The 21916-nt window shown below is 39.6% G+C and overlaps 14 non-coding genes across 14 annotated transcripts; all 14 read right to left on the reverse strand.

The window, feature by feature from the left end:
- Positions 1 to 4068: 4068 nt before the first annotated feature.
- trnag-ucc lies at positions 4069 to 4140 on the reverse strand. Its single transcript has one exon. It is a non-coding gene; the product is annotated as a tRNA-Gly (tRNA).
- An 859-nt stretch (positions 4141 to 4999) lies between these two features.
- trnag-ucc lies at positions 5000 to 5071 on the reverse strand. Its single transcript has one exon. It is a non-coding gene; the product is annotated as a tRNA-Gly (tRNA).
- Positions 5072 to 5930: 859 nt separating this feature from the next.
- On the reverse strand, positions 5931 to 6002 carry trnag-ucc. The gene has a single exon. It is a non-coding gene; the product is annotated as a tRNA-Gly (tRNA).
- A 903-nt stretch (positions 6003 to 6905) lies between these two features.
- On the reverse strand, positions 6906 to 6977 carry trnag-ucc. The gene has a single exon. It is a non-coding gene; the product is annotated as a tRNA-Gly (tRNA).
- An 859-nt stretch (positions 6978 to 7836) lies between these two features.
- trnag-ucc lies at positions 7837 to 7908 on the reverse strand. Its single transcript has one exon. It is a non-coding gene; the product is annotated as a tRNA-Gly (tRNA).
- Positions 7909 to 8767: 859 nt separating this feature from the next.
- Positions 8768 to 8839, reverse strand: trnag-ucc. The gene has a single exon. It is a non-coding gene; the product is annotated as a tRNA-Gly (tRNA).
- Positions 8840 to 9742: 903 nt separating this feature from the next.
- On the reverse strand, positions 9743 to 9814 carry trnag-ucc. The gene has a single exon. It is a non-coding gene; the product is annotated as a tRNA-Gly (tRNA).
- Positions 9815 to 10717: 903 nt separating this feature from the next.
- trnag-ucc lies at positions 10718 to 10789 on the reverse strand. The gene has a single exon. It is a non-coding gene; the product is annotated as a tRNA-Gly (tRNA).
- Positions 10790 to 15085: 4296 nt separating this feature from the next.
- trnag-ucc lies at positions 15086 to 15157 on the reverse strand. Its single transcript has one exon. It is a non-coding gene; the product is annotated as a tRNA-Gly (tRNA).
- A 722-nt stretch (positions 15158 to 15879) lies between these two features.
- trnag-ucc lies at positions 15880 to 15951 on the reverse strand. The gene has a single exon. It is a non-coding gene; the product is annotated as a tRNA-Gly (tRNA).
- Positions 15952 to 16674: 723 nt separating this feature from the next.
- Positions 16675 to 16746, reverse strand: trnag-ucc. Its single transcript has one exon. It is a non-coding gene; the product is annotated as a tRNA-Gly (tRNA).
- A 724-nt stretch (positions 16747 to 17470) lies between these two features.
- trnag-ucc lies at positions 17471 to 17542 on the reverse strand. The gene has a single exon. It is a non-coding gene; the product is annotated as a tRNA-Gly (tRNA).
- A 709-nt stretch (positions 17543 to 18251) lies between these two features.
- Positions 18252 to 18323, reverse strand: trnag-ucc. The gene has a single exon. It is a non-coding gene; the product is annotated as a tRNA-Gly (tRNA).
- Positions 18324 to 19233: 910 nt separating this feature from the next.
- trnag-ucc lies at positions 19234 to 19305 on the reverse strand. Its single transcript has one exon. It is a non-coding gene; the product is annotated as a tRNA-Gly (tRNA).
- Positions 19306 to 21916: the final 2611 nt, after the last annotated feature.

A 21916-nucleotide genomic window follows, 5' to 3' on the forward strand; every position in this document is an offset into this window, starting at 1 on the left:
CACATTAGAGCTGTTGTAAAATCCAGCTTCTTCCACTTAAGGCAGTTATCAAAGGTTAAACCTATCCTTTCAAGTCAGCATTTTGAAAACAGTAATCCAAGCCTTTGTAACCAATTGTTGGATTACCGTAATGCATGTTATATGGGCATCAGTTATTCCTGCATTTCCGAGATTCAGAGGGTTCAGAATGCTGCTGCACGTCTTTTTAACAGGTCAAGCAAATTTGATAAATTTCCCCCCATTTTAGCCCTTATTACATTGGCTGCCAATACATATTTTCATTTCAATGTCCTTTTATTTGTTATAAAACTCTTAATAGTCTTGCCCCGCTCTTCCTTTCTGAACTGCTTCATCCCTAAACACACTCTCGCTCCCTTAGATCAGCTGACCAGTTGGTACTGAGGGTGGCAGAGACAAAACTCATGCTCAGAGGAGACCGTGCTTTTTCTGTTGCAGCCCCTAAGCTGAAATTACTTCCCCTTGGCCATTAGACAGGCCTATTCACTTTCTTTTTCTTGGTTTTTAACACAATCTGAGATGTTGACTTTGTCTTACTGCGTTTCTTTTATTATTTTATTACAACTTTTATATACAACTTTATTGTCTTTATGATTTGTTTGTATTTTATGATTGTGTATAGCACTTTGATGCTGTTGGGTGTTGACAGTGCTTTATAAACACGTTTGGTATGGCATAAATCACACTATTTAGCAGTTAGCTCGGAATTCAGCATGTAAAAGCAAAGCATTTGTATATGATGTCACTCTTTAGAGGACAGTAAGTAAAAATAAAAGGCAGGTATACAGAATGTTTTGTTAAATTAGAGAAAGTTTGTGTTACACTTTTGCCTTTTTCTGGTTCTTTTTCTCTAGGATCAGCGAGAACCACATTGAAAGCCAGCAAATGAAAAACTCCCATCTGCAAACAATTATTGTAAAGTAAAAAAACCAAAAAAAAAACAGCTTAAGATGGTTTGGAAGCGGGACAAAAAGAATGACATAATGCACATTTTCAGTAAGGTCACAGTGCATACATAATGGTCCTCTGAAGCAACTTTAGCAGAAAAACTTTTTTCTTCTCCGGCTGATATAACTGAAGAACATTTTTGGCATTTAAACAGATAAAACAAAGGGGTTGAAAAAGGAAGAAATAAATAATAGAAGAAATAGAAAATATGTCTTCCCTTTTTTTTTTGTAATGTGAAGCAGCTGGATGGATATTTAGCTTTATCTGGTTGCATGGGATTAATTACCTCACTGCCAATGATCCGTCTCACAAAACCTTCATAACTCTTAAGACATTTTAAGCGTTTATATATACGTTACACCTATTTCACAATCTTAAATTCTTATGCAATATGAAGAACATACATCTCAAAGCCCGGGTTCTTAGTTTAGAAAGCTAGTACAAATTACAGAGAGAACAGAAAACTGGTCTTTTTTTACTATAAGCTGCACTTATGTTGAAGGGAGGGTTTACATAAAAAGAAGACAGACGCTTTCAACTTGGCCCTTCACTACTTCCTCCAGCACCTGGATTCTGCTGGTATCTATGCTATGCTATCTAGGATCCTGTTTGTGGATTTCAGCTCTGCCTTCAATACAATTATCCCAGCTCTGCTTCAGGAGAAGCTCTCCCAGCTGAGTGTGTCTGACTCCACCTGCAGGTGGATTACAGACTTCCTGCCTTAAAGGAAGCAGCACGTGAAGCTGGGGAAACATGTCTCAGACTCACAGCTCACCTGAAGTTCACGGACGACACCACTCTCATCAGACTTATCTCTGATGGTGAGGAATCGGCCTACAGTGCGGGTGCAGTGAGAACAACCTGGAGCTCAACGCTCTAAAAACAGAGGAGATGATTCTAGGCTATCTTCATCACCTCTGTGACTCCATAATTGATACTGTGGTTTCTTTCTTTTTCCTGGGAACTATGTACTTTTGGTGGCAGCTGAAAATATTCAACCAGATAAGGACAATGATTGTCCACTTCTACTCCTCCATCATTGAGTCCATCCTCACCTCCCCCATTACCTGATACACTGGTGCTACCGCCAAGGACAAAGGAGGACTGCAGCATGTTATCCAGTAAGCAGGAAGCTGATTGGCTAAAATCTCTCCAGGATCTGTACGCCTGCAGGACTTTGAGGGGTGTTAAGATTTGGGCTTATGCCCTGCAACAAACTACTTTTGACACTTCCCTCTAGAAACACACTGCAGTCCATCAGGACAGAAACGTCATGCCACAAGAACAATTTCTTCGCATAGGTTAATTTGTTTTGGACACAAGCCAAATAGATTCAATTGATTGTCTTGTTTTTAATTTTCAAGAGAACTAAATTTCCAATGGCTTAAAATCTAAGTTGCCCCAACACTTTGGCTATGGGCAGCTAGGATTTATCAAGCTTATCACACGGAATTATTCTGGCCCACTGTTACGTCCACCAAGGGCACAACATATTTGAGGACACGAGACAAAAAGATGAGGGTTCAAAAAAGTATTTTATTTATAAATTACCTCCTCTTTAGTTTTCTTTGCCCAGCTTCTTCTGATTTTCTGCGAAGAAAATAAAGTTAGAGGCCCTCAGATCCCGTGCCCCAAAGGAATCAAAAAATAAAAACCCAAAAGTAACAACAGAAAGTTGGACCTGGCAGGCCGATCAAACAGAACAAAATGGTACAGCAGGGGGCCAACCCTATACAGGGCCGTCGAAGCCCCTACTGGTACCGGACTAAAGCACAAAAATAACCTAAGCAAAAGAAAAATCGAAAACAGGACAACCGGTCCCACCAGGCCAAAACCACAAGAAAAAAAGTAAGCAACGGCTAACCAAAATACTGCATGGCAGGCTGGAACGTCCGCTGCGGGCCGCAGGGACAAGACAAGCGCGCACCGCGCACGGTGGAACAAGTGGAAGCAGGTGAAAAGCGGCGTCCAGGCAAGGATGGAAAGGAACGCCCCAACATGCTGAAAGCCAGCCTATTTATAGGCGGACAACAGCACCACAAATTAACGTAATTAACTGACCAAAAGAATTATTCAACTCCCAAAATATATTAACAAAAGATCCTTCAACTAAAGTCTGTAAGAAAACAAAGAAAAGAAATAGACAAAAATCATAATGTGCCCGAAGCACATAACACCCACACATATTGCTGTCTTTTTTGGTCAACTTTTGATTTGAGAGTCCCTTGAAACACAAACTAATAACTTCTCTAGCTCCAGCAGTTTAGCTCCAGTCTATAGCATCAATCACATGATCCACTAATGCCACGGGTATTATGTAAGACATAGGCAAGCCGCAAGTTTGGACAAATTGATCTTGGGGCAAATCATTGTTTCTCATTAGAGAATTCAGGGTTTCTAAATACAATCAATTAATGGTCTTGTTTTTCATTTTCCAGAGAACTAAATCTCCAATGGCTTAAAATCCATTTATCAAGCTCAATTATTCTGGCCTACACATATTCCTGTCTTTTTTGGTCAACTTTTGATTTGCAAGTCCCTTGAAACACAAACTAAGAATTCCTCTAGGGCCAGCAATTTAGCTCCAGTCTACAGCATCCATCCCATGATCCACTAATGCCACGGGTGGCCAAAGCATACATTGAAATTTCAACAGTAAAAACATGTCTCTACTGAGTTTCTCAAGTATGACTTCAGCATTTTTCTGTATTCTGCTGACTGGTAATGTGCAACCCCATTACATATAACAATAATAATGGGAATCAGAAGACTCTGATGGATAATCGATAGGAATAAGCTGGGAGAGTTTTAAAATTACCCATTAGTGCCCATTCCAAGTAACTCTGTGTCCAAGTAGTTCACCTTTCTATAAAAACAGCCTGCGTTGGCCTTGAGTACAACCACAGCAAAGCAGCTAGAAGACACCTAAAATAAACACGTCACTAGTACCAGATGCAATGTATGTTTTCTGTGAGTATAAACTTGGCATGTAAGTGTGAATAGAGAACATCAAGCTACTATCGTGGATTACACATTCGGTGTTGTGACAATTTCTATTTTGATCTAAATTGCTGTTGTCAACAATTAACAGCAACAAGACATTGCGATGGCTGGGAATCGAACCCAGGTCAACTGCTTGGAAGGCAGCTATGCTCACCACTATACCACCATCGCTCAGATACTTCTGAAAATAGGTATCACCTGAGACAAAGGCAAGCCCCACGTTTGGACAAATTGATCTTGTGGCAAATCACTGTTTCCCATTAGGGACTTTAGGGTTTCAGTTGTTTGAGTTACATTGCATAGGTTGGATTGTTTTGGAAACAAGCCAAATACAATCAATTAATGGTCTTGTTTTTCATTTTCCAGAGAACTAAATCTCCAATGGCTTAAAATCCATTTATCAAGCTCAATTATTCTGGCCTACACATATTCCTGTCTTTTTTGGTCAACTTTTGATTTGCAAGTCCCTTGAAACACAAACTAAGAATTCCTCTAGGGCCAGCAATTTAGCTCCAGTCTACAGCATCCATCCCATGATCCACTAATGCCACGGGTGGCCAAAGCATACATTGAAATTTCAACAGTAAAAACATGTCTCTACTGAGTTTCTCAAGTATGACTTCAGCATTTTTCTGTATTCTGCTGACTGGTAATGTGCAACCCCATTACATATAACAATAATAATGGGAATCAGAAGACTCTGATGGATAATCGATAGGAATAAGCTGGGAGAGTTTTAAAATTACCCATTAGTGCCCATTCCAAGTAACTCTGTGTCCAAGTAGTTCACCTTTCTATAAAAACAGCCTGCGTTGGCCTTGAGTACAACCACAGCAAAGCAGCTAGAAGACACCTAAAATAAACACGTCACTAGTACCAGATGCAATGTATGTTTTCTGTGAGTATAAACTTGGCATGTAAGTGTGAATAGAGAACATCAAGCTACTATCGTGGATTACACATTCGGTGTTGTGACAATTTCTATTTTGATCTAAATTGCTGTTGTCAACAATTAACAGCAACAAGACATTGCGATGGCTGGGAATCGAACCCAGGTCAACTGCTTGGAAGGCAGCTATGCTCACCACTATACCACCATCGCTCAGATACTTCTGAAAATAGGTATCACCTGAGACAAAGGCAAGCCCCACGTTTGGACAAATTGATCTTGTGGCAAATCACTGTTTCCCATTAGGGACTTTAGGGTTTCAGTTGTTTGAGTTACATTGCATAGGTTGGATTGTTTTGGAAACAAGCCAAATACAATCAATTAATGGTCTTGTTTTTCATTTTCCAGAGAACTAAATCTCCAATGGCTTAAAATCCATTTATCAAGCTCAATTATTCTGGCCTACACATATTCCTGTCTTTTTTGGTCAACTTTTGATTTGCAAGTCCCTTGAAACACAAACTAAGAATTCCTCTAGGGCCAGCAATTTAGCTCCAGTCTACAGCATCCATCCCATGATCCACTAATGCCACGGGTGGCCAAAGCATACATTGAAATTTCAACAGTAAAAACATGTCTCTACTGAGTTTCTCAAGTATGACTTCAGCATTTTTCTGTATTCTGCTGACTGGTAATGTGCAACCCCATTACATATAACAATAATAATGGGAATCAGAAGACTCTGATGGATAATCGATAGGAATAAGCTGGGAGAGTTTTAAAATTACCCATTAGTGCCCATTCCAAGTAACTCTGTGTCCAAGTAGTTCACCTTTCTATAAAAACAGCCTGCGTTGGCCTTGAGTACAACCACAGCAAAGCAGCTAGAAGACACCTAAAATAAACACGTCACTAGTACCAGATGCAATGTATGTTTTCTGTGAGTATAAACTTGGCATGTAAGTGTGAATAGAGAACATCAAGCTACTATCGTGGATTACACATTCGGTGTTGTGACAATTTCTATTTTGATCTAAATTGCTGTTGTCAACAATTAACAGCAACAAGACATTGCGATGGCTGGGAATCGAACCCAGGTCAACTGCTTGGAAGGCAGCTATGCTCACCACTATACCACCATCGCTCAGATACTTCTGAGAATAGGTATCACCTGAGACAAAGGCAAGCCCCAAGTTTGGACAAATTGATCTTGTGGCAAATCACTGTTTCCCATTAGGGACTTTAGGGTTTCAGTTGTTTGAGTTACATTGCATAGGTTGGATTGTTTTGGAAACAAGCCAAATACAATCAATTAATGGTCTTGTTTTTCATTTTCCAGAGAACTAAATCTCCAATGGCTTAAAATCCAACTTGGCCCAACAGTTTGGCTACAGGCAGCTAAGATTTATCAAGCTAATCGCGCTCAATTATTCTGGCCTACACATATTCCTGTCTTTTTTGGTCAACTTTTGATTTGCAAGTCCCTTGAAACACAAACTAAGAATTCCTCTAGAGCCAGCAATTTAGCTCCAGTCTACAGCATCCATCCCATGATCCACTAATGCCACGGGTGGCCAAAGCATACATTGAAATTTCAACAGTAAAAACATGTCTCTACTGAGTTTCTCAAGTATGACTTCAGCATTTTTTTGTATTCTGCTGACTGGTAATGTGCAACCCCATTACATATAACAATAATAATGGGAATCAGAAGACTCTGATGGATAATCGATAGGAATAAGCTGGGAGAGTTTTAAAATTACCCATTAGTGCCCATTCCAAGTAACTCTGTGTCCAAGTAGTTCACCTTTCTATAAAAACAGCCTGCGTTGGCCTTGAGTACAACCACAGCAAAGCAGCTAGAAGACACCTACAATAAACACGTCACTAGTACCAGATGCAATGTATGTTTTCTGTGAGTATAAACTTGGCATGTAAGTGTGAATAGAGAACATCAAGCTACTATCGTGGATTACACATTCGGTGTTGTGACAATTTCTATTTTGATCTAAATTGCTGTTGTCAACAATTAACAGCAACAAGACATTGCGATGGCTGGGAATCGAACCCAGGTCAACTGCTTGGAAGGCAGCTATGCTCACCACTATACCACCATCGCTCAGATACTTCTGAAAATAGGTATCACCTGAGACAAAGGCAAGCCCCACGTTTGGACAAATTGATCTTGTGGCAAATCACTGTTTCCCATTAGGGACTTTAGGGTTTCAGTTGTTTGAGTTACATTGCATAGGTTGGATTGTTTTGGAAACAAGCCAAATACAATCAATTAATGGTCTTGTTTTTCATTTTCCAGAGAACTAAATCTCCAATGGCTTAAAATCCATTTATCAAGCTCAATTATTCTGGCCTACACATATTCCTGTCTTTTTTGGTCAACTTTTGATTTGCAAGTCCCTTGAAACACAAACTAAGAATTCCTCTAGGGCCAGCAATTTAGCTCCAGTCTACAGCATCCATCCCATGATCCACTAATGCCACGGGTGGCCAAAGCATACATTGAAATTTCAACAGTAAAAACATGTCTCTACTGAGTTTCTCAAGTATGACTTCAGCATTTTTCTGTATTCTGCTGACTGGTAATGTGCAACCCCATTACATATAACAATAATAATGGGAATCAGAAGACTCTGATGGATAATCGATAGGAATAAGCTGGGAGAGTTTTAAAATTACCCATTAGTGCCCATTCCAAGTAACTCTGTGTCCAAGTAGTTCACCTTTCTATAAAAACAGCCTGCGTTGGCCTTGAGTACAACCACAGCAAAGCAGCTAGAAGACACCTACAATAAACACGTCACTAGTACCAGATGCAATGTATGTTTTCTGTGAGTATAAACTTGGCATGTAAGTGTGAATAGAGAACATCAAGCTACTATCGTGGATTACACATTCGGTGTTGTGACAATTTCTATTTTGATCTAAATTGCTGTTGTCAACAATTAACAGCAACAAGACATTGCGATGGCTGGGAATCGAACCCAGGTCAACTGCTTGGAAGGCAGCTATGCTCACCACTATACCACCATCGCTCAGATACTTCTGAAAATAGGTATCACCTGAGACAAAGGCAAGCCCCACGTTTGGACAAATTGATCTTGTGGCAAATCACTGTTTCCCATTAGGGACTTTAGGGTTTCAGTTGTTTGAGTTACATTGCATAGGTTGGATTGTTTTGGAAACAAGCCAAATACAATCAATTAATGGTCTTGTTTTTCATTTTCCAGAGAACTAAATCTCCAATGGCTTAAAATCCATTTATCAAGCTCAATTATTCTGGCCTACACATATTCCTGTCTTTTTTGGTCAACTTTTGATTTGCAAGTCCCTTGAAACACAAACTAAGAATTCCTCTAGGGCCAGCAATTTAGCTCCAGTCTACAGCATCCATCCCATGATCCACTAATGCCACGGGTGGCCAAAGCATACATTGAAATTTCAACAGTAAAAACATGTCTCTACTGAGTTTCTCAAGTATGACTTCAGCATTTTTCTGTATTCTGCTGACTGGTAATGTGCAACCCCATTACATATAACAATAATAATGGGAATCAGAAGACTCTGATGGATAATCGATAGGAATAAGCTGGGAGAGTTTTAAAATTACCCATTAGTGCCCATTCCAAGTAACTCTGTGTCCAAGTAGTTCACCTTTCTATAAAAACAGCCTGCGTTGGCCTTGAGTACAACCACAGCAAAGCAGCTAGAAGACACCTACAATAAACACGTCACTAGTACCAGATGCAATGTATGTTTTCTGTGAGTATAAACTTGGCATGTAAGTGTGAATAGAGAACATCAAGCTACTATCGTGGATTACACATTCGGTGTTGTGACAATTTCTATTTTGATCTAAATTGCTGTTGTCAACAATTAACAGCAACAAGACATTGCGATGGCTGGGAATCGAACCCAGGTCAACTGCTTGGAAGGCAGCTATGCTCACCACTATACCACCATCGCTCAGATACTTCTGAAAATAGGTATCACCTGAGACAAAGGCAAGCCCCACGTTTGGACAAATTGATCTTGTGGCAAATCACTGTTTCCCATTAGGGACTTTAGGGTTTCAGTTGTTTGAGTTACATTGCATAGGTTGGATTGTTTTGGAAACAAGCCAAATACAATCAATTAATGGTCTTGTTTTTCATTTTCCAGAGAACTAAATCTCCAATGGCTTAAAATCCAACTTGGCCCAACAGTTTGGCTACAGGCAGCTAAGATTTATCAAGCTAATCGCGCTCAATTATTCTGGCCTACACATATTCCTGTCTTTTTTGGTCAACTTTTGATTTGCAAGTCCCTTGAAACACAAACTAAGAATTCCTCTAGAGCCAGCAATTTAGCTCCAGTCTACAGCATCCATCCCATGATCCACTAATGCCACGGGTGGCCAAAGCATACATTGAAATTTCAACAGTAAAAACATGTCTCTACTGAGTTTCTCAAGTATGACTTCAGCATTTTTTTGTATTCTGCTGACTGGTAATGTGCAACCCCATTACATATAACAATAATAATGGGAATCAGAAGACTCTGATGGATAATGGATAGGAATAAGCTGGGAGAGTTTTAAAATTACCCATTAGTGCCCATTCCAAGTAACTCTGTGTCCAAGTAGTTCACCTTTCTATAAAAACAGCCTGCGTTGGCCTTGAGTACAACCACAGCAAAGCAGCTAGAAGACACCTACAATAAACACGTCACTAGTACCAGATGCAATGTATGTTTTCTGTGAGTATAAACTTGGCATGTAAGTGTGAATAGAGAACATCAAGCTACTATCGTGGATTACACATTCGGTGTTGTGACAATTTCTATTTTGATCTAAATTGCTGTTGTCAACAATTAACAGCAACAAGACATTGCGATGGCTGGGAATCGAACCCAGGTCAACTGCTTGGAAGGCAGCTATGCTCACCACTATACCACCATCGCTCAGATACTTCTGAAAATAGGTATCACCTGAGACAAAGGCAAGCCCCACGTTTGGACAAATTGATCTTGTGGCAAATCACTGTTTCCCATTAGGGACTTTAGGGTTTCAGTTGTTTGAGTTACATTGCATAGGTTGGATTGTTTTGGAAACAAGCCAAATACAATCAATTAATGGTCTTGTTTTTCATTTTCCAGAGAACTAAATCTCCAATGGCTTAAAATCCAACTTGGCCCAACAGTTTGGCTACAGGCAGCTAAGATTTATCAAGCTAATCGCGCTCAATTATTCTGGCCTACACATATTCCTGTCTTTTTTGGTCAACTTTTGATTTGCAAGTCCCTTGAAACACAAACTAAGAATTCCTCTAGGGCCAGCAATTTAGCTCCAGTCTACAGCATCCATCCCATGATCCACTAATGCCACGGGTGGCCAAAGCATACATTGAAATTTCAACAGTAAAAACATGTCTCTACTGAGTTTCTCAAGTATGACTTCAGCATTTTTCTGTATTCTGCTGACTGGTAATGTGCAACCCCATTACATATAACAATAATAATGGGAATCAGAAGACTCTGATGGATAATGGATAGGAATAAGCTGGGAGAGTTTTAAAATTACCCATTAGTGCCCATTCCAAGTAACTCTGTGTCCAAGTAGTTCACCTTTCTATAAAAACAGCCTGCGTTGGCCTTGAGTACAACCACAGCAAAGCAGCTAGAAGACACCTACAATAAACACGTCACTAGTACCAGATGCAATGTATGTTTTCTGTGAGTATAAACTTGGCATGTAAGTGTGAATAGAGAACATCAAGCTACTATCGTGGATTACACATTCGGTGTTGTGACAATTTCTATTTTGATCTAAATTGCTGTTGTCAACAATTAACAGCAACAAGACATTGCGATGGCTGGGAATCGAACCCAGGTCAACTGCTTGGAAGGCAGCTATGCTCACCACTATACCACCATCGCTCAGATACTTCTGAAAATAGGTATCACCTGAGACAAAGGCAAGCCCCACGTTTGGACAAATTGATCTTGTGGCAAATCACTGTTTCCCATTAGGGACTTTAGGGTTTCAGTTGTTTGAGTTACATTGCATAGGTTGGATTGTTTTGGAAACAAGCCAAATACAATCAATTAATGGTCTTGTTTTTCATTTTCCAGAGAACTAAATCTCCAATGGCTTAAAATCCAACTTGGCCCAACAGTTTGGCTACAGGCAGCTAAGATTTATCAAGCTAATCGCGCTCAATTATTCTGGCCTACACATATTCCTGTCTTTTTTGGTCAACTTTTGATTTGCAAGTCCCTTGAAACACAAACTAAGAATTCCTCTAGAGCCAGCAATTTAGCTCCAGTCTACAGCATCCATCCCATGATCCACTAATGCCACGGGTGGCCAAAGCATACATTGAAATTTCAACAGTAAAAACATGTCTCTACTGAGTTTCTCAAGTATGACTTCAGCATTTTTCTGTATTCTGCTGACTGGTAATTGCTAACTGCTAACAGACACATACCATAAAACACGTCACAAGTATCAGTATGCAAAGTTTGTTTTGTGTGAGTGTGAATATTGGCATGTAAGTGTGGAGTGAACGTCTATTATACTATCGTGGAGTACACATTCTGTGTTGTGACATTTTCTATTTTTGATCGTGAATTGCTGTTGTCAACAATTACAGCAACAAGACATTGGGATGGTCAGGGTGGTTTGGGTTTGGTATTTGGTTTTGTTTTCTTTTTTGTTTTATTTTTGCTGGGTTTTGTAGGTTCTCATCCTATGTGTTATGTTGTTTTCTCGTGGTTGGTTGTGTTTGGTTATTGTTAGTGTTTTTGTTTTTTTTTAGCTCTTTTTTCGTCTTCGGTTTGTTTTTTTGGTTCGGTTGTGTTGTTTTTGTGGTCTGTTTTTATTTGTGTTGTAGTTGTGCTTTTTTTTTCTTTTTGTTGGTTGGGGGTTTTGTTTTTCTTTATTTTGTTTTTGTTTTGGTTTGTTATATTCGTTGTTTTGGTGTTTTGTTGTAGGTTGTGGTTTCTTTTAGTTGTTTTAGTTTCTTTTTTTATTTGTTCGTTTTTTTGTTTTGTGTATTTGTTGGTTGTGTTGTTTTGTGTTTAGTTTGTTTTATTTGTATGTTTGTTTTTTTTATTTTTTGTTTTTTTTTTTATATGTAATTTGTTTATTGTTCTGTTTTGATTGATTTTTTTGTGGTGTTTTTATTGTAGGGTGCTTATTTGTTTGGTTTATTTTTTTGGCGTTTTGATAGTTCGTATTGGATGGCTTTTTGTTTTTTGTTTGCGTTTTGTTCTTCTATTTGTTTTCATAATGTTTTTTGCGTGTTTTTGGTTTTATTTCGTTTAGGTTTTTGTTTTGGTATTGTTAATGTTTTTTGTATTGTTTTTTTGGTGTTTTATTTTTTGTTTTTGGGTTGGTTTGTGTGTTATGTTGTTTTTTTTTTTTTTTGTGGTTATGTGTTGTATTTAGTTTTTGTGTTTTGTTCTTTGTTGATGTATTTTTTTGATTTTGTTGTTATGTGTTGTTTGTTTACGATTTTGGGTGTGGGTCTATGTTCATTGTTTTTTTTTCTGGTTTTATTGTGTGTAGTTTTAATGTGTGTGTTTTTGTTTGGGTATTTATTGAACTTAGATATTGTTTTTTTTTTTTTTTTTTTTTGGTGTGGTATATTTTATCTTTAGTTTTGTGATTTTTAATATTTGTTTTGATGTTGTTTAGAACGAATGTTAGTTACTAAGAATTATTTATTTTATAAGGATAAATGTATTATATGTTTTTGTGTATAATTACTATATTTGGTTAAGCTTTTTATGTATTATTTGTTGATCTTTAGGAGTGTTGTTTTATTTGTTTTTAGGCTCGGATATTTATATCACTATGTCATTGTATTGCTGGATATCATTTATTATTAAAAATGAATAATTTACAAATATATTTGTAGATTATCAAGAAGTAATAAATTTTTTTTATAGTCTTGTAAAAACGGATATCTTATAAAATTTTAAATAACATAGAATGTAAACAGAATATGCAATAAATAATGATATTAGAATAATATATTAGTAAGGAAGTTATTTAGTGTAGGTATGTGTTCATTGAGTGTGTATGAATAACCCATTTCTTGTAGGGAGAGATTCCTAGCTTATATGAGTGGTCTAAAAAGTATAAAAGAATATTACAAAGTATAGGAAAAGGAATTATGTAGTGGAATGGAAAAAATTATATTAGTTAAGACAATTTTATTTATTAATAAATTAAATTATGAGTAAGGATAGCATAGTTGCAGGGATTTTAAATAGGGGCAAAAATTTGGAAGTTTGATATGTATAAGGGGAAGGATAAGAGTCAGGAGGTTTATTGTGTGGGCAATAGTATGAACGATAAAGATAGTTGCAAGGAATGTTATTTATAAGGATTTTGTGTATGGGTGGGTATTTTGTAGGAGTGATTTGTTTTTTGATAGTGATATTAGATAAAGAAATTAAAAATAAAAGAAAGAAATGTAAAGAGGAAACGATAATAAAAAAATACCCAACTATGGATTATAAAAGGGTTAGAACCAAAAAAAAATAGAAACGATTAGATTAGATATGGATAAAAGTAAGTTAAAAATTGAAATATAAAATGAGGTATAGAGAGTGTATTACGAAATTTAGAACAGAAGTCGGAGGTATATGTATGATTAAAAATGATTTGTACACTGAACACGGAATTTAAATATTGAGAATAATTATATTGAGCTTTTATTTTAATTAAATAAATTTTGATATTTATTTTATAAACTAAATAAAATTTTTCGTATTGAAAGTCTTTTGAAGGTAGACTAGAAAAATAAATGTATCGAGGAATTGAACCTAAAAAATGGTAAAAAAGAATATATAGTAGAATAAGAGAGTAAACAAATTTATAAAGGGTAAAATTATTTTGGGGGGGGTAACAAGATATAAGATTTTAAATATTCAAAAAGATGATAGCGTGAATTATGGTTTGGTAAAAGGTACTAAGAACATAGAAAATTAAAATGTAGTTCTTAGTTGTTGAGCTAACAACAGAAAAAGAACATAGGAAAGGAAGAGAACCAAGGTAGGAAGGGACCGGAAGGAAAAAGCTATAAAAATACAGAAAAAAGAGAGTAAATTAGAGACGAACGTAAGTCGATGCAGATTCAAAGGGAAATTAGAGAAATAGGAATAACAAGTAAAACAAAATATAGATGAAAAAAGTTAAATTAAAAAAGAAGGAAACCCCCCCTTAAGAGTAAAGAAATAAAAGGTAAATAAATTAGACAGGAAGATGTTAAAAGAGGCAAAGAAAAAGCTATGTAAAACGATGCTATCAAATAATAAGAAATTTAATTAAATGTCGAAAATTACCCCCCCCCCCCCCACCCCAACAAGTGGCCGAAAGAAATCAAGAGAAGGAAAGAAGAAGCAAAAAAGGAAATTTGAAAAAAAAATTACAATAATGTAACAATCGAACCCAGGTCAACTGCTAGGAAGGCAGCTATGCTCACCACTATACCACCATCGCTCACATACTGCTGAAAATGGGTATCATCTGAGACAAAGGCAAGCCCCACGTTTGGACAAATTGATCTTGTGGTAAATCATTGCTTCTCATTAGGGACTTTAGGGTTTCAGTTGTTTGAGTTACATTGCATAGGTTGGATTGTTTTGGAAACAATCCAAATACAATCAATTAATGGTCTTGTTTTTCATTTTCCAGAGAACTAAATCTCCAATGGCTTAAAATCCAACTTGGCCCAACAGTTTGGCTACAGGCAGCTAAGATTTATCAAGCTTATCGCGCTCAATTATTCTGGCCTACACATATTCCTGTCTTTTTTGGTCAACTTTTGATTTGCAAGTCCCTTGAAACACAAACTAAGAATTCCTCTAGGGCCAGCACTTTAGCTCCAGTCTACAACATACATCCCATGATCCACTAATGCCACGGGTGGCCAAACCATACATTGAAATTTCCACAGTAAAAACAAGTCTCTACGGATTTTCTCTAGTATGACTTCATCATTTTTCTGTATTCTGCTGACTGGTAATGCTAACTGCTAACAGACACCTACCATAAACACGTCACAAGTATCAGATGCGAAGTATGTTTTGTGTGAGTGTGAACTTGGCATGTAAGTGTGGTAGAGAACGTCAATCTACTATCGTGGAGTACACATTCTGTGTTGTGACAATTTCTATTTTGATCTGAATTGCTGTTGTCAACAATTAACAGCAACAAGACATTGCGATGGCTGGGAATCGAACCCAGGTCAACTGCTAGGAAGGCAGCTATGCTCACCACTATACCACCATCGCTCACATACTGCTGAAAATGGGTATCATCTGAGACAAAGGCAAGCCCCACGTTTGGACAAATTGATCTTGTGGTAAATCATTGCTTCTCATTAGGGACTTTAGGGTTTCAGTTGTTTGAGTTACATTGCATAGGTTGGATTGTTTTGGAAACAATCCAAATACAATCAATTAATGGTCTTGTTTTTCATTTTCCAGAGAACTAAATCTCCAATGGCTTAAAATCCAACTTGGCCCAACAGTTTGGCTACAGGCAGCTAAGATTTATCAAGCTTATCGCGCTCAATTATTCTGGCCTACACATATTCCTGTCTTTTTTGGTCAACTTTTGATTTGCAAGTCCCTTGAAACACAAACTAAGAATTCCTCTAGGGCCAGCACTTTAGCTCCAGTCTACAACATACATCCCATGATCCACTAATGCCACGGGTGGCCAAAGCATACATTGAAATTTCCACAGTAAAAACAAGTCTCTACGGATTTTCTCTAGTATGACTTCATCATTTTTCTGTATTCTGCTGACTGGTAATGCTAACTGCTAACAGACACCTACCATAAACACATCACAAGTATCAGATGCAAAGTATGTTTTGTGTGAGTGTGAACTTGGCATGTAAGTGTGGTAGAGAACGTCAATCTACTATCGTGGAGTACACATTCTGTGTTGTGACAATTTCTATTTTGATCTGAATTGCTGTTGTCAACAATTAACAGCAACAAGACATTGCGATGGCTGGGAATCGAACCCAGGTCAACTGCTAGGAAGGCAGCTATGCTCACCACTATACCACCATCGCTCACATACTGCTGAAAATGGGTATCATCTGAGACAAAGGCAAGCCCCACGTTTGGACAAATTGATCTTGTGGTAAATCATTGCTTCTCATTAGGGACTTTAGGGTTTCAGTTGTTTGAGTTACATTGCATAGGTTGGATTGTTTTGGAAACAATCCAAATACAATCAATTAATGGTCTTGTTTTTCATTTTCCAGAGAACTAAATCTCCAATGGCTTAAAATCCAACTTGGCCCAACAGTTTGGCTACAGGCAGCTAAGATTTATCAAGCTTATCGCGCTCAATTATTCTGGCCTACACATATTCCTGTCTTTTTTGGTCAACTTTTGATTTGCAAGTCCATTGAAACACAAACTAAGAATTCCTCTAGGGCCAGCACTTTAGCTCCAGTCTACAACATACATCCCATGATCCACTAATGCCACGGGTGGCCAAAGCATACATCGAAATTTCCACAGTAAAAAACAAGTCTCTACGGATTTTCTCTAGTATGACTTCATCATTTTTCTGTATTCTGCTGACTGGTAATGCTAACTGCTAACAGACACCTACCATAAACACATCACAAGTATCAGATGCAAAGTATGTTTTGTGTGAGTGTGAACTTGGCATGTAAGTGTGGTAGAGAACGTCAATCTACTATCGTGGAGTACACATTCTGTGTTGTGACAATTTCTATTTTGATCTGAATTGCTGTTGTCAACAATTAACAGCAACAAGACATTGCGATGGCTGGGAATCGAACCCAGGTCAACTGCTTGGAAGGCAGCTATGCTCACCACTGTACCACCATCGCTCAGATACATCTGAAAATAGGCATCATCTGAGACAAAGGCAAGCCCCACCTTTTGGACAAATTGATCTTGTGGTAAATCATTGTTTCCCATTAGGGACTTCAGGGTTCCAGTTGTTTGAGTTACATTGCATAGGTTGGATTGTTTTGGAAACAATCCAAATACAATCAATTAATGGTCTTGTTTTTCATTTTCCAGAGAACTAAATCTCCAATGGCTTAAAATCCAACTTGGCCCAACAGTTTGGCTACAGGCAGCTAAGATTTATCAAGCTTATCGCGCTCAATTATTCTGGCCTACACATATTCCTGTCTTTTTTGGTCAACTTTTGATTTGCAAGTCCCTTGAAACACAAACTAAGAATTCCTCTAGGGCCAGCACTTTAGCTCCAGTCTACAACATACATCCCATGATCCACTAATGCCACGGGTGGCCAAAGCATACATTGAAATATCCACAGTAAAAACAAGTCTCTACGGATTTTTCTCTAGTATGACTTCATCATTTTTCTGTATTCTGCTGACTGGTAATGCTAACTGCTAACAGACACCTACCATAAACACGTCACAAGTATCAGATGCAAAGTATGTTTTGTGTGAGTGTGAACTTGGCATGTAAGTGTGGTAGAGAACGTCAATCTACTATCGTGGAGTACACATTCTGTGTTGTGACAATTTCTATTTTGATCTGAATTGCTGTTGTCAACAATTAACAGCAACAAGACATTGCGATGGCTGGGAATCGAACCCAGGTCAACTGCTTGGAAGGCAGCTATGCTCACCACTATACCACCATCGCTCAGATACATCTGAAAATAGGCATCATCTGAGACAAAGGCAAGCCCCACCTTTTGGACAAATTGATCTTGTGGTAAATCATTGTTTCCCATTAGGGACTTCAGGGTTCCAGTTGTTTGAGTTACATTGCATAGGTTGGATTGTTTTGGAAACAATCCAAATACAATCAATTAATGGTCTTGTTTTTCATTTTCCAGAGAACTAAATCTCCAATGGCTTAAAATCCAACTTGGCCCAACAGTTTGGCTACAGGCAGCTAAGATTTATCAAGCTTATCGCGCTCAATTATTCTGGCCTACACATATTCCTGTCTTTTTTGGTCAACTTTTGATTTGCAAGTCCCTTGAAACACAAACTAAGAATTCCTCTAGGGCCAGCACTTTAGCTCCAGTCTACAACATACATCCCATGATCCACTAATGCCACGGGTGGCCAAAGCATACATTGAAATTTCCACAGTAAAAACAAGTCTCTACGGATTTTCTCTAGTATGACTTCATCATTTTTCTGTATTCTGCTGACTGGTAATGCTAACTGCTAACAGACACCTACCATAAACACGTCACAAGTATGTTTTGTGTGAGTGTGAACTTGGCATGTAAGTGTGGTAGAGAACATCAATCTACTATCGTGGAGTACACATTCTGTGTTGTGACAATTTCTATTTTGATCTGAATTGCTGTTGTCAACAATTAACAGCAACAAGACATTGCGATGGCTGGGAATCGAACCCAGGTCAACTGCTTGGAAGGCAGCTATGCTCACCACTATACCACCATCGCTCAGATACTTCTGAAAATAGGTATCATCTGAGACAAAGGCAAGCCCCACGTTTGGACAAATTGATCTTGTGGTAAATCATTGTTTCTCATTAGGGACTTTAGGGTTTCAGTTGTTTGAGTTACATTGCATAGGTTGGATTGTTTTGGAAACAAGCCAAATACAATCAATTAATGGTCTTGTTTTTCATTTTCCAGAGAACTAAATCTCCAATGGCTTAAAATCCAACTTGGCCCAACAGTTTGGCTACAGGCAGCTAAGATTTATCAAGCTTATCGCGCTCAATTATTCTGGCCTACACATATTCCTGTCTTTTTTGGTCAACTTTTGATTTGCAAGTCCCTTGAAACACAAACTAAGAATTCCTCTAGGGCCAGCACTTTAGCTCCAGTCTACAGCATCCATCCCATGATCCACTAATGCCACGGGTGGCCAAAGCATACATTGAAATTTCCACAGTAAAAACAAGTCTCTACGGATTTTCTCAAGTCTGACTTCAGCATTTTTCTGTATTCTGCTGACTGGTAAAGTGCAACCCCATTACATATAACAATAATAATGGGAATCAGAAGACTCTGTACACATGGTCTTATGGATAGGAATAAGCTGGGAGAGTTTTGAAATTACCCGTTAGTGCCCATTCCAAGTAACTCTGTGTCCAAGTAGTTCACCTTTCTATAAAAAGCAGCCTGCGTTGGCCTTGAGTACAACCACAGCAAAGCAGCTAGAAGACACCTACAATAAACACGTCACTAGTACCAGATGCAATGTATGTTTTCTGTGAGTATAAACTTGGCATGTAAGTGTGAATAGAGAACATCAAGCTACTATCGTGGATTACACATTCGGTGTTGTGACAATTTCTATTTTGATCTAAATTGCTGTTGTCAACAATTAACAGCAACAAGACATTGCGATGGCTGGGAATCGAACCCAGGTCAACTGCTTGGAAGGCAGCTATGCTCACCACTATACCACCATCGCTCAGATACTTCTGAAAATAGGTATCACCTGAGACAAAGGCAAGCCCCACGTTTGGACAAATTGATCTTGTGGCAAATCACTGTTTCCCATTAGGGACTTTAGGGTTTCAGTTGTTTGAGTTACATTGCATAGGTTGGATTGTTTTGGAAACAAGCCAAATACAATCAATTAATGGTCTTGTTTTTCATTTTCCAGAGAACTAAATCTCCAATGGCTTAAAATAGAATAGAATAGAATTCAACTTTATTGTCATTGCACTGTCACAAGTACAAGCAACGAAATGCAGTTAGCATCTATCCAGAAGTGCTATACAGGATTTAAATATGCATTACAAGTGTACAGAGGGTATGTATAAATAGACTATAAAATGTATGTATAAACAGTATAACAGCATTAACAGTGATTGAGGCTGTAAATGAATATAGACACTATGTACATGTATACAACTATACAGAGATGTTACCTGGATCATATAAATATATATATTAGTGGTGTTATAATGTATGGTACAAGTTGACATATTATATACACGGATTGTGAATGCGTGTGAGGAAGCAGTTTGTGGTATGTGTGAGGAGCGTCCATGGTTATTGTTGTGTAGGGGGATTGGAGTACAGTCCTTATAGTTCGTGTATGGCGTTCAGAAGCGTGACAGCTGTGGGGAAGAAGCTGTTCCGGTGCCTGGTGGTTTTAGTCCGTATGCTTCTGTAACGCCTCCCAGAGGGCAGGAGAGAGAATAGTCTGTGTGCAGGGTGAGTGGGGTCCTTGCTAATTTTCCCGGCCCTTTTCAGACACCGCTTCCTGTAGATGTCCTGGATGGCAGGAAGCGGTGCCCCGGCGATGCGCTGGGCGGTTTTCACCACCCTCTGCAGCGCCTTCCGGTCCGAGGCAGAGCAGTTCCCATACCAAACTGTGATACAGTTGGTGAGGATGCTCTCGATGGTGCAGCGGTAGAAGTTCGTGAGGATCCTGTTGGGGGGGGGAGACAGGATGGTTTCTCTTCCGGGGCCCTGGGGGGTTTCCGTCTATGAAGAAGAGGCGTGGGTGGCCTTCACTTGATGGAAGTTTGGGGGAAGCAAGCTTTGGGGTACGTTCCAGGTCAGGGTTCCTCCAGGAGGATGGTGGGGAACCCCAGGGGAAACGTTGAAAAAGCTGGTGTCCACACGCCTCCACCGCCGGGTCCCTTGATTGTGGAATTTGGGGGGGGGGTTGGTGGGTCGGGCGTGTCCTTCCTTGAAGTTTCCACGATGATGCTCCCTTGGTCTTCTCCTTGTGGTTTTTCAGGCCATGCTAAAAAAGGTTGTTGTTTGGGAGGTTCGCACCAACTCAACAAGAGCCCAGGGGGGGACGTGTTTTTCCACCTGTCCTCCCTGTAGTGGGGCGGGTCCTCATTCGGTGTTTGTTTCTTGATTTGAGGCGGATCCAACCGTTTTATGGGGTGTCGTTCTGGCAAAAAAAAAAAAACTTTGATGATTGGGCGGCGGTTTGGAAGCCATGGGGGATGACAGTGTCCTGCAGGTCGTTGGGTTGGAGGGGGAAGGGGAGTAGAAATATGTGGAAGGGGGAGGGGAACTCAATTCACGCAAGGGCCTTGTTGGCACTCGGGTTGGGTTTATGGTTTGTTTGGTGGGATTTGGATTAACAGTGGGTTGTCCAGGCCGGGGACATGTGGCTGGGGGGGCGGCTGGTCCAGGGGGTATAGTCGGAGCAGCCAGGTTTTTTTGCCCAACACATTGAGGTGAGCTGATGGGCCGCAAGGTGTCTGGCGGAGGAGTTTGGCGGTTTGAAGGCTGTGTTTGATGGGAATGTTGGGTGGGAAACCGTGTTAAATGCTGAGCTGGAAGTTCCCCAAGAAAAACCAAGATTTTTCTTGGGCCCATTAGTGTGGGTTGTTGCGTATTCCAGGTGGGGCGGAGGACCAGAAGTGCAGCGCTATGGGAGGACTGCATCATCTTGGTGCCTTTTCCCTATTCTGCCTGACTCAAAAATTTGGGGGTGGGGGGGTCCCAGTGTTTGGAGGGGGAGGGGCCCAGGGGATCCTTTGAGGGTGTGCTAAGAACCGCCAGTGTAAAAAAGCCGGCTCAAAAGGCACTTGGTGATGATTGGGGGTTTCGAGGGGGCTATACCGGGGGGTAGTCGGGTTGAGGTTTCTGGGAAATGGAAATTGGAGTTTCCTGGGGGATGGGGGATGATGGGAGGGGTGGGTCTTGTGAAAGCAGGTTCGGGGCACCCAACAGCGCGTGGCCCAGGGGAACAGGTTGATTGAATTAGGTGTGGTCTTGTTCAGCACCACGCCCAGTGTTCCCCAGAGCTCTCATTGCCTCTGAGGGGGGACCACGGGTCCGGGGGATTGCCATGCACAGGGGCCCGCCCTCCAGGGGGGCCCTTGTTGTGCTTTAATTTCCCGCTCAGAAGAAAAAGAAAAAAAACCGCTTTCCTAGCGTCGGTGGATTGGAGAGGAGAGTGTCCAGTGGGGCTTGGTGGGTTTCTCTGGGGGGAAACTGGCTTGGCCTTGGATGCAGGGGCCTTTGGTTATTATTTTCTTTCCCCTCCTCAAAAGGCGAAGCGTTAAAAAAATGTTGGTTAAAGGGCTCGTTGAGGAAGGAGACGG

This window comes from Cyprinodon tularosa, unplaced genomic scaffold (assembly GCF_016077235.1).
Source record: "Cyprinodon tularosa strain WSP-4 unplaced genomic scaffold, ASM1607723v1 ctg456, whole genome shotgun sequence".
NCBI classification, from domain to species: domain Eukaryota; kingdom Metazoa; phylum Chordata; class Actinopteri; order Cyprinodontiformes; family Cyprinodontidae; genus Cyprinodon; species Cyprinodon tularosa.